This window comes from Epinephelus lanceolatus, chromosome 13, assembly GCF_041903045.1.
Source record: "Epinephelus lanceolatus isolate andai-2023 chromosome 13, ASM4190304v1, whole genome shotgun sequence".
In the NCBI taxonomy this organism is placed as follows: domain Eukaryota; kingdom Metazoa; phylum Chordata; class Actinopteri; order Perciformes; family Serranidae; genus Epinephelus; species Epinephelus lanceolatus.
Window position 1 is genome coordinate 38,311,921 of NC_135746.1, and position 11,133 is coordinate 38,323,053.

At 38.7% G+C, this 11,133-nt stretch overlaps 1 protein-coding gene across 1 annotated transcript in view; it reads right to left on the reverse strand.

The window, feature by feature from the left end:
* Nucleotides 1-8,982, reverse strand: part of htr1e (5-hydroxytryptamine receptor 1E) — a 54,819-nt gene extending 45,837 nt beyond the window's left edge. Inside the window, exon 1 of the mRNA XM_033649081.2 lies at nucleotides 8,736-8,982. The gene's annotated coding sequence lies outside the window, so the exon portion shown is untranslated. The remainder of the gene's footprint in view (nucleotides 1-8,735) is intronic.
* Nucleotides 8,983-11,133: the final 2,151 nt, after the last annotated feature.

Consider the following 11,133-nt stretch of genomic DNA (forward strand, 5'->3'; position numbering starts at 1 on the left):
TGGGTTTAACCTTACTGTGGGTTTCATCTGTATTAGGCGCAACTTGAAGCTGTTCTGGGAAAAAAACACCCAGTTGTGGTGCTTTGGGGGCTAACAAACACACACCACAGGGTAGGATAAACCTCTTTTTCCAAATGATAATAATAGTAAAAATAAGATGAAATGAGATCAAATGTAATGCATTATAAGTTAATACCAGCAAAACAATACAATCATAATAAATCATAAAATTATAAAACGGTAAATCATAAAATCAGGTAGCATACAACATTTTTAAAAAGCGCATAAGTGCAAAGCAAAGTGTAAATGAAGAGTTTAAAGCCTTTATCATGCCAGTCAGAGCTAGATAAAGGCTTGCCTTGCTTCGCCTTGCCTGTGTGTCCCAGGTCCCCAGGAGGTGCACTTGAAGCCAAATTTCATGGTGGCCAGACAGTGGTACTGCAATTTCTGGGGTACAATAACATTTGGAAAGTCTAAAAGAGCTGCAAGATTAAATCATTTTATACCTATTCAAGTAAGTTGAGCACTAAACCAGAAGTCAGCCACTTGGCTTTCATAGGAATAAACAAGGGCCTGCTGCCAATGCTGTATCCAGGTCACTTAATACATCCATAGTGTGTCCTTGTTTTAATCAGGGCGGCCCGCCACAAATCAATTAATGTGTGAGAAACTCTGTTGTGTGCACCTGAGGCTAAACTTTGACAAGACTGAGCTGCCCTTTCCTTCAAGAAAGGCATTTTCCACCCGTGACCTCTCCATCACCATTGAGAACTTTGTGGTGTCTATCAAGAATCTGGGTGTGACACTGCATAACCAGCTGTCTTTCGCTGGTAACATCTCTATGACGACCAACTCCTGCAGAATCATTCTCCACAACATCAAGAGGATACCTCTATTCTTCACCCAGGAGGCGACACAGATTCTGGTCCAGGTTCTTGTCATCACTTTTTGGGTTGTACCCACATGGCTGAATGCACTTATTGTAAGTCGCTTTGAATAAACCGTCAGCTACATAAATGTAATGTAAATTTGACTTTAAAGGCCAAACTATATTTGCCTTTGTCTAGATAATAGATAAGTTGGATATTCACACTTTAACATCCTGAACCTCCCAGACAACATTACTTTCCCACCAGACATAAAAAACAAACTGTCTGCACTTTGCTCTCAATTTGCCAAGTCATTTTTCCTGAAACATTGCCGTGTTTTGAATATCTGAATAAAGCTTTTAAAATGAATTGTGTGACAGACTGAGTTGATAATGACTGATTACCACATTCTCTGATTTGTATTCCACTCTGCCCAACAACCTTGCATATAATGTGCTGCGCTGCTTGAGTAAGTCCTGATAGCACAAGCGCAAGGACAACAGGACGGGCATACCCTTGCCTCCTCTATAATGTACAACCATTCACATGCTGTCATGAGAGGTGTCATCTTTGTACAGGTCTGACTGCACATCAGATTATAGAAATAACGGGTCAACTCAGGATACAAAATTGACCTTTCACTCAGTCCCGCCCCTCGAACACAGACTAGCCAATCACAGCGCAGCGTCAGCCAGCTCCAACAAGGGTCCGACAACAACACGACTGTGCTCCATACACTCTCATGCAGTCCCTTGAGATTTCCTTCATTTGCAGGCTGGTTTTGAGGATTTTGAGCTAAATGTTGTGCCTGAAAGTCATTACCTGGACAAGTTGGAGGGAGATACAATTTCTTCCCTGTTCCAAAACCAGAAACAAAGCCAGAAAAGTGTAAAGGTACAGCCTTCAGTACTACTGAATACATACAAATGCTACTTTTGCTTTTTAGTGATTATAATAGTGAATAAAGACCTACCCTGCTCTACAGGATCCAGCAAAGGGAAACAGGGAAACTGTGTGTCATCATATAATGTGCAGAAGAACGTTGTTTAGCTTACCCCAGAGCTCTGCGCCTGGCAGATCTAGGTGCTAGCAGCATGGGGGGAAGCAAAACACTGTTTATCCGCGCACACTGCGAAAACACAGCTGGTTGAATATCGCAAAGTTTCCCTTTATATTCATTGTCTTCTCTCGATCTTCAGTAATGTGGTGGTTCACTTTTACAATGTGATCTGTAGCCTATATTTAGGCTTTAGCTTTTAACTTTCATTATCTTTTTAACCTTTTTTTTTGCCGCTGCATGAGTCTGACGTCATGGATATACCCTTAAAACACATACTGCAGACCCTTGTGTCTGCGTCTCTTGAAGTCACTTTTTCATTTTTTCCATAAAGTTTGACTATATGGTTTAAGGGAATGATCATCACAAAGGCATGGGGCTTAGCAAAGGGTCAATTAGCACCATCCATTCACCAAATGCTGGTAAAATATGCAAGTGGCAAGCAGATTTGCTTCACTTGCCAGACAAAGACAAAAAAAGGTAATCTAATGATATAATCTGGTAACATCTGAACATTTACCAGCCATTTGACCGCTGGGCAACAAAGTTGATTTTGTACCCTTGCCCAGCTTTTATCTCTGCAGGTGTAATTTTCACCTGACTTTTATTCGTTATCCTCCTCTCAACCTGTCTCACCCTGTCTTTCATTTTCTGCAAAGTAAAAATGACTGAAAGCCAATTTAGGCGTAACACCATGCTTCCATGCATCTTACTTCATATTCATACACATTCATAAAAAACCAACATACACTACATTCATTAATACACTAAAAAACGTTCATACACTAAAATGGGCAAATGTTTTAAATAACCAATAACAGAAAACACTCTTTCCTGCTGCTGCTCTGCATTTCTAGAAAGAAACTGACAAAAAAAAAGGCAAAACCAGCCTCTCATCATATCAGACTGAAAGGGAAGAAAAATGAAAACTGCAAGTGTAGAACATTGTACTGTGTCTAACAAATTATCACCCCACAAATGGCGTTGTCACATTACATATGTAATGTAAAGTTATGTACTAATGTAAAGTTACGTAGGTTAGGTTTAGGAAAAGAAACATTGTGACAGTGTACCTTAAAATATGTCAAAGTTCATTTGGTTTCATACGATTCCGGACATCGGCCACCATGGCGGAAAGTCCCGTGTTTTGTGTCTTACCCACCACCCCAACCTGTCTCCTTATGTCATACTACTTCCTACTTCCTTTGCAGACATTGTCTGCTAGTGTGACTAAACAGTATCTACAGCGAAAGTGTTAGCCAGCCCCAGCTTTGTCCTGTTGGCGTTTTGCCTTGCTTTATTTACATTTCTTTTGGCATTGTGTCCACGATTTTTGTAGCTTCCTCTTGGATGTGTGCTACTTACGGTCTGGCACCTGCTGGCTACCTTTCAATATAAACCCGACCCACCTGCACACCTGTTAACTTCCTGAACAACAAAATAAAAATAAAATAGGAATATACAGGCAGAGGGCAGAGTCTCTGCAGATAAATACACCACCACACACTTTTAGTGGGTCAGTGGTGATTGAGAGGGATTACTTTTGTATCACTCCATAAACTGTTTTTCAGAAAAATCCATCAAAATATACCTTTAACAGCATCACCTGACTTCTTCTTTTGCTCCTGTCAATATAACTATAAAAACTAAAGGGCTTTGTCACTTTAATGTAAACAGTAGTTGTTTAAGAGTTTTGCTGGAAAGAATGATGCTGTCGTTTTTCTTGAAAATGACAGTCTCTCATGTGCACCGATCATAGACATATATACATAGACGACGCATTGACTGTGGAAGGGCATGCCTAAAGCACGGCCATCTTGGTACAGGGCTAGCAGAGGCGGTAGTGCACGCACATTGGTGGAGGAAAGAGGTACTCCACAATTTGAAAGTAGAATTATTCACTGAATTTTCGACCAATTTCCAAACGGTTTGATTTGTTAAAAACGTCACACATGTAGCTATGACACAGGATGCTTGGGCATTTTAAAAATGCCGGTTTTACTACCCAAATACAAATTCTACTTAATGTTTTCAGCAGACCGGCATCTTTGTCAGTCAGAAGACTGACTTTTGTACCGCTTATGGATGTTCAAATGAGCGGAACATACAAACCAGATCCTGTGGAATCACTTTTCACAGGTAAGGTGCACGTAAGGGATAATATCGAGTGAGCAGGTTGTTAGATAGTGAAATAAACCCCGACAGGACGGATAGAAGCCCTCCGCTCTGCGTCCAGGTTCTATCCATAATATAACCAGCTCACTTTACGTTTTCCCACGTATTTCACAGCTGCTTACTAGTGAAATAACTAATATGAGACATAATTTTGGTTAAAATGCAATGTTATTTCATCTATAAACTGCCTCTGGTCTGAAAAAAAACAGACCTTAGACTGCAGTGATTGACCAGTTAGAAGATTAATGATAGATATCGGATGTATATGTATATTTTATACCTACAATAATAATAATAATGATATTGTTATAGCCAATTTAGATTTGTGCAGTGTGTGTGTGTTTGTATGTGAGAATGTGGGTGTGTGTCTTTGGTGAGGCACTATGGTTGCTATGGTTACCTGCACATCTGGGCATAGGTAGTAATCAGCCAGGCAGAGGTTAGATAAGGGAGACACAGGTGATTAGGATCTGGGGAAGCCACACAGTTTTCCAACCGTGCCTGTGTGTGTGACCGTCTAAATGGGTTTGTCGTATTAGTATTTTTGTCCTTTTGTATACGAGCTCCTTTTAAGTCATTCGGCACCCAGCCTTTTGTAGGTGTTTTTAAGACTCGCATGTTAATAAAGTGTTTAGCGCACATCCATGGCGGACCTCATATTTACACACCATTGCAAGTTGGAAATGTATTCAAATTCCCTCGAGTGGCATTTTTTGTAGCTAGATTGCCACTATAATAATTGATAATAATGAGAGTGATAATAATAAAAAAATAATAATAATAACGATAATGATAATAAAATGATAATGATAAAAGCAATAATAATAATATATATATTATGAGAGTGATGATAATAATAATAATAATAATAATAATAATAATAATACAATAATAATGATAATAGCAATAATAATAATAATAAAAAGAATCAAATGCAATATATATACCCTACAAGCAATTTTCTAAATAAAGACCTGAAGTTTTCTGTCCTCCATGTCTGACGTGTGTAACAAACAACCCGCGTGAATATATGTTAACAATTGAACGATTTATGATCACTTTAATAGTGCAAACACGTCATTCCTCTTTAGACGTAATGTGCTGTAGGAGCAAGCAGCACTGTACCAAGATGGCTGCCGTGTAGGCACGTCGCTCTAATTGGCAGCAGCAGTCAATGCGGCGTCTATGTATATATGTCTATGGCACTGATGACTGAAAAACAAATCAACTGGTAGTTTCATTCACTTGACAGGTTAAATAATAGGGCTGGGACAGTAGTGCTTATCTCCCAATTCAAAACTATCAGTATCTTGGGTGGAGACAGTATGATATGTATTGTGATTGTTAAATATTGCGATTTTTCAAGTATTAAAATCGAATATTGTGATTTGTTGTGATTTTTTTGTTTATTTTTTTAACACTAAGCCACAGGTAAAAAAGTTAAATCATACACTTCTGGAGAATGTATACATATTTTCAAAAACAATGCGCATCATGTCAATCATGTGCATAGAAATTTGCACAATATTTCCATATTTATAAATTTTTAGTATTTAAAATGGGCAACATTGTATTCCATGGTGGAGCTGGACACAGCATATTGATTTGTTCAGCCCCTCTCTCTGCTCTTGCTCTCTCTATTTATCAGAAAACAAATGAGACAAGAATTAGCTAGCTATCCACCCAACAGCCCTTCACCTCACCCTGCTGCTAGGAGACTATTTGAATGGAGGAGAGCGGGTGGAAGCTCTGGAGACGGACATGGTAGCAGTTTTAGCAACTCCAATTCAGCCTGTGCAAACTCCAATGCCAGGGTTCGCATTGGGCTGGGTCTGATCTGTGTAATGGCAGCAACAGAAAGTTTGCTGACTGAACTTGTGTTCCTATTATTAGTGCAACTGAAGGTCCTTGTCCTCGTACTGTTTGCAGTTTTTTTCTTCTTTCTGGCTTTGGCATTGTTGTTCTTGAAACAGATATGATGTCATTTTATTCCTAGATTTCCACAATTAAAGTGGTAACTTTACACAATTCAGTTATATCCATTCGGGTATTAAAAAAGCTTTTAAAAATCTTAAAAAGATAACTTGGGATACTTGTGTGAATCATTTTTTTCAGACCCCTATCAAATAAGGGTAAATAGTAAACAAGTAAAGGTTGAAAGAAATTCACAACCTTATCTACCCACTCATTCTCTCTATTTCTATCTCACACACACACACACACACACACACACACACACAATGAGTCAGAGCACCCACTCTCCACTTGAACCAATTCATGCAGCACTACTGAATCTCTCATGTCACGAGAATGACCATTCAGCTTTACTTCTTACCTTCTGACCTCAGTCTGACATGATCAGTAAACACACTGACAGAGAACTGACTCAGCTAAACACAACTTCAGAGTAGCTTCAAACTGACACATTACTGCTATAACGGCTTGTGGTTTATCACTGTTTGGCTGGACAACAAGATGTTCCTACATATTTTTTAATCCAACAGATATTCTTCTTCTTTTAATAGAGCACACATTAGAAATGTCAGCTGTAGAGATATTAAACATTAGACATTGTTCTAAAAGAAATAACTATGGCTCCCAAGAAATGGCAGTGTACAGTGAACAGGAGGACAGGCTGTGCTTCAACCAGGGCTGTATCTATCATTGGCTATGTTTAGATGCATGCTAATATTCCACTGTTATTGTAAATTTGATACTGGTCATGTAAACAATGGCCTTTTTCTGAATGTAGCATTTTCTAATTAAGACACATAGGATATGCTGATATTATTTAGGTTTTGGGGAGCATTCTTTGGACACGTATACAGTACATTTCAGAATGCGGTTTTTACCACAGTTTGTGACATAGGGCGTCTTATCTGCTTAAGATCAGTGTTGTGCATTATCATGGATACGATGTACAGAAATCATCTCACCAATGGTTCGCAAAGCTGGTGTAGAGATGCATGCCCAAAAGAAAAGCCTATTTTTCTTTTGGGCATGCAAAAAACCATTAACCATTACAACAGACTTGGATATCAACAGGCTTTTTGATATGCACAAATATCACAGCACAAATCTTTTCAAGAAGGCGGTTGAAGGAATGAAAGAGAGAGGCTGTGTTTGCACGGTCCAACAAGTCTGCCAACAATAGGAAACTTTGAAAAGGTTTTCCTATTTTTCCCATTTTGCAAAGAAGCAAAATGGCACAAGTGACTCCATTCGTTCCACTTTTCTATATTTTGACATGATAAACAACATTTTAAGACCTAAATCTAAATAGCTTAATAGGAATATTGTCTTCTTAGGGTAAAAACAGTATAAGTTCTGCATGTACACATAGACAATGAGGACACAGTATGTTTACATGCACAGGTAAGTCGAGCTACAGTTATAGCTAACTATAGACTGTGCCATTTAGTTGGACTACTGTCCTTGTCCCAGTATACAAGCATGGGAGGGGAATCAATTTATTGACAGAGGCATGTCTGACTCCACTACAGAAGGTGGTGATATACTCCATTTCATACTGTTAGTATTGGACCTTTTCCCGGGTGATCTATTACCTCATAGACCAAACAATTGACAAAAAAGTTAGCTAAAGTTAGCTAGCAGCAAACTGGTATCATGGTGGACAAACTTTACAGCTTTGTACATTTCGTCCATCCAAAAGTAGTTCTGGATGTAGATTTCACCATGTTGTCACTGGATTCTTCTTCTGTTACGCATTTCTTCTGACTTCTGGGTCAAAGCTCGGGTGTTAGTCTGACTTTGAGAAAAATGACTCAGTATGATGTCAGACTAACATGTTTATGTGTACTTTAAAAGTCTGGTTTTAGTTGTGTTAACAAAATAAATCCATATTCTTATGCTGTCTGAGATCATGTCAATACTTCTTTTCTTTTTGGGCAATTTGGGAGTTTTAGCAACATGGGGGAAGTTTACGTTTATGTTACAACTCAATATATTTAAATTTGATTAATTTTGAGCTTACCAATTACTAACTTTGAGCAGGAATCCTAACCTCAGTATGTCTGAAGTCCTACTTATTTTCATTATTAATGATTAATCCATTACAGTGGTGTATTGATTAATTTTATTATTAATTTCAAAAAGCCCATGACAAGTTACCTGAGCTGTAAAGTGTCATCTTTGAATAATTTCCTCACAAACAGTATGCATCATAGTTGCTCATTTTTATAAACCTAAACTGTCATAAAACAACCACAACTGACTAATCCATCAAATAGCCTACTTTCTAACTGCAGTAAATGCTACTCATAGGTTAGGCTCTATGGCTGTATGTAAAATTATGATTTTATGGTACTATGGTGTTTTTTTTGTTTGTTTGTTTGTTTGTTTGTTTGTATCTCATATCTCATTACAATAAGGCTAGCAGGTGATTATTTTTCCTTAAACACAGAGAATATCACCTGACTGTTGCATCAACGGAACAAAGCAGGGAGTCGGTGAGAGGCAGCTGCTGAGGGACTGCCAGTATCAGGCTTTATGAATTACAGTGTAAGTGAATATGCTGTCAGACAGGGAGGGCACCTGTGGCAACACAAACACATCCTACTACACTGTATCTACCCATTCACATAAAGCCACAGCTCTAAGTTTAGTGCACTTACCATTGATGGTTTGTCACCGAGCCTTCTTTCATCTTGTTCTTTAATCCCGCATCTTTTAAATAAGAATAAAAAAAAGATGTGATGTTTGTCTTGCGCTCCTGTTGCACAAAGCTGCAGCGTTTTCTCGGCTCTCTTCACATGATGCACAAACAAAAAATAAACTTATGATGCCCGCGTGCGCTAATCCGCGGAAAGAGTCATCTGTTATTCATGTGTCTGAGGAGAGAAACCAGGAGAACTTCATGAGGCAGTCTCCTGCGTCGCTCACTGGTTGCTGTTCGCCTCCTCTCCTGCCGAGGCTGTCGCTGCACTGCTGCTGCTGCTGCCTTCAAGTGATGTCGGAAAGGTAGTAATTATGACTGATCCGCTCGACTGACTGACTCGACAATGTAGTCTACGGCTGACATTTTCATCTAAATACACCACTTTCCATTGTGTAATATTTTATAGTCAACAAGCACATAGTCACGCGTACAATTTCTTTTTCATTAGCGGTGCAAACAGGTCTTTGCCAGGGCCACGATTTTTTATTAATTTTTTATTTATTTATTTTTTATTTAATTTAATCATATTGTACTGTAGCAGCACATGTTGTGATGGGGGGGGGGGGGGGGGGGTGCACACTTGTTGGATGTAAGATAAAGCGCATTGTCAACTTATATAGCCTGCTTGCTGGTCAACACCATTCCACCAAGACTTAATTTTCAAACCCAGTTTGTTAAATGTGCAGACGAAAAGGAGAAATGATACAGAAATGGCCAACAATAAAAAAATAAGTAGGTACAACAAGCAATATTGAGCTGCACAAATTAAGCAGCCTTACACTTACACAATTACTGGTAGAAGAAAACACCACAAAGCAGACAACACAGATGTAGGCCTACTGTATTAACTATAGAAACTCAAAAACAGCTACAGCCCACAAACAGTGGCGTCCCCAAGGGTGGGGTGGGGTGGGGTGGGGGGGCATTGTCACCCTCCTATAACTGATATCCTCCCACAGCGAAAATAATTGGAGGCCGACATTACTGTTTTTAAGACGCTGTAGCACAGTTGTTTTTTGAGTTCGTTTTATTTAGCTGGGGGGCTAAATAACACTCCAAATTTAGCCTAAATGTTGGCAAGGTAACAGCTGGTGTCACCCTTTTCAAAGAGGGAACTCTCACCTTGAGATATCTGAATGAAAATGGGTTTGATGGGTACCAGTAAGTCTCCCCTAAACTTGAGAAGACTTTTGTACCGTAAAAGTTTTACTTCTTACAGTCAATGTAATCCTTCAAATTAAAGCTGTATAATTGGTCTATGTTTTGTTTTTTTGTTTTTGTTTTTTAAGGAAAATGACAACCAGCCTATTTATAGTACAACGAATCGCCTAATATGTATAGATACATAAATTAAAACAGAATTGTTGTGGAACTCAAAATGTTAAATGTCCCAGTTAATAATATTAAATGTAAAATCAGAAACCAAAGTATATCAGCATGTGATTCCTTAACTCTTCATATTGACATAGTTTTCAATTTGACTATACACTACAACAGCATAATTCTCGCCTGTGTCATGGCCAAAAAGTTGCACTTGAACACAACGCAAAGACTGCAGCTGACAGCCAACTAGCATAACTTTCCACATCAGCAGACGACGGATCGTCTGTATTCATCATTCGAAAAGGGAAACCATAAGACTGTCTTGATGCTAGTTATAGCCAGTTAGCACATTACCAATACAATCCAATGTTGAAAGAATAGAGCATATTTAACATGCGCCAGTTAACAATAACACAAACCATCAGGAAACATTTCTGCTAAAGAGCTCATTGGCTAAAGAAAAGTAACCTTATGTAACAAAGTTTGTTTTGGTCTCACTCCTCTTGACTCAACACAAACCAATGGCTGACGGCATGTTCATTATGTAGGCAAAATTTTGGTGAGGGAACAACCGGCATGGCCCTTTTCAAAGGGGTCCCTTGAACTCTCCCCTCAAGATATTTGAATGAAAACGAATTCTATGGGTACTAGCAAATCTCCCCTAAACTTGAGCAGGCCTGTTCCCCGTAAATGTTTTGCTCCTTACATTTAACGTACTCCTTCAAATTAAAACTTTATATTTGTCTTTTTAAGGAAAAGGACAACAGGTTTGTACTTAATTGGCATACCTAAGTATATCAGTATGCAATTTCCTAACTCTCATACTGGCAGTTTTTAAACTAACCTATATTTCAGCAGCAGCATAACAGCATTATCAAAATTCTAAAAATCTTTCAGTGATCCCATCTGGGAAAAATTTCTGGGGGCACCTCTGCCCACAAACACACATTAAAGTACAATGAGATCTGCACAGTTTTAACACACTATGTAGCCCACACACATCGTGAAATGTTGCTGTTGCCAGGTTATTT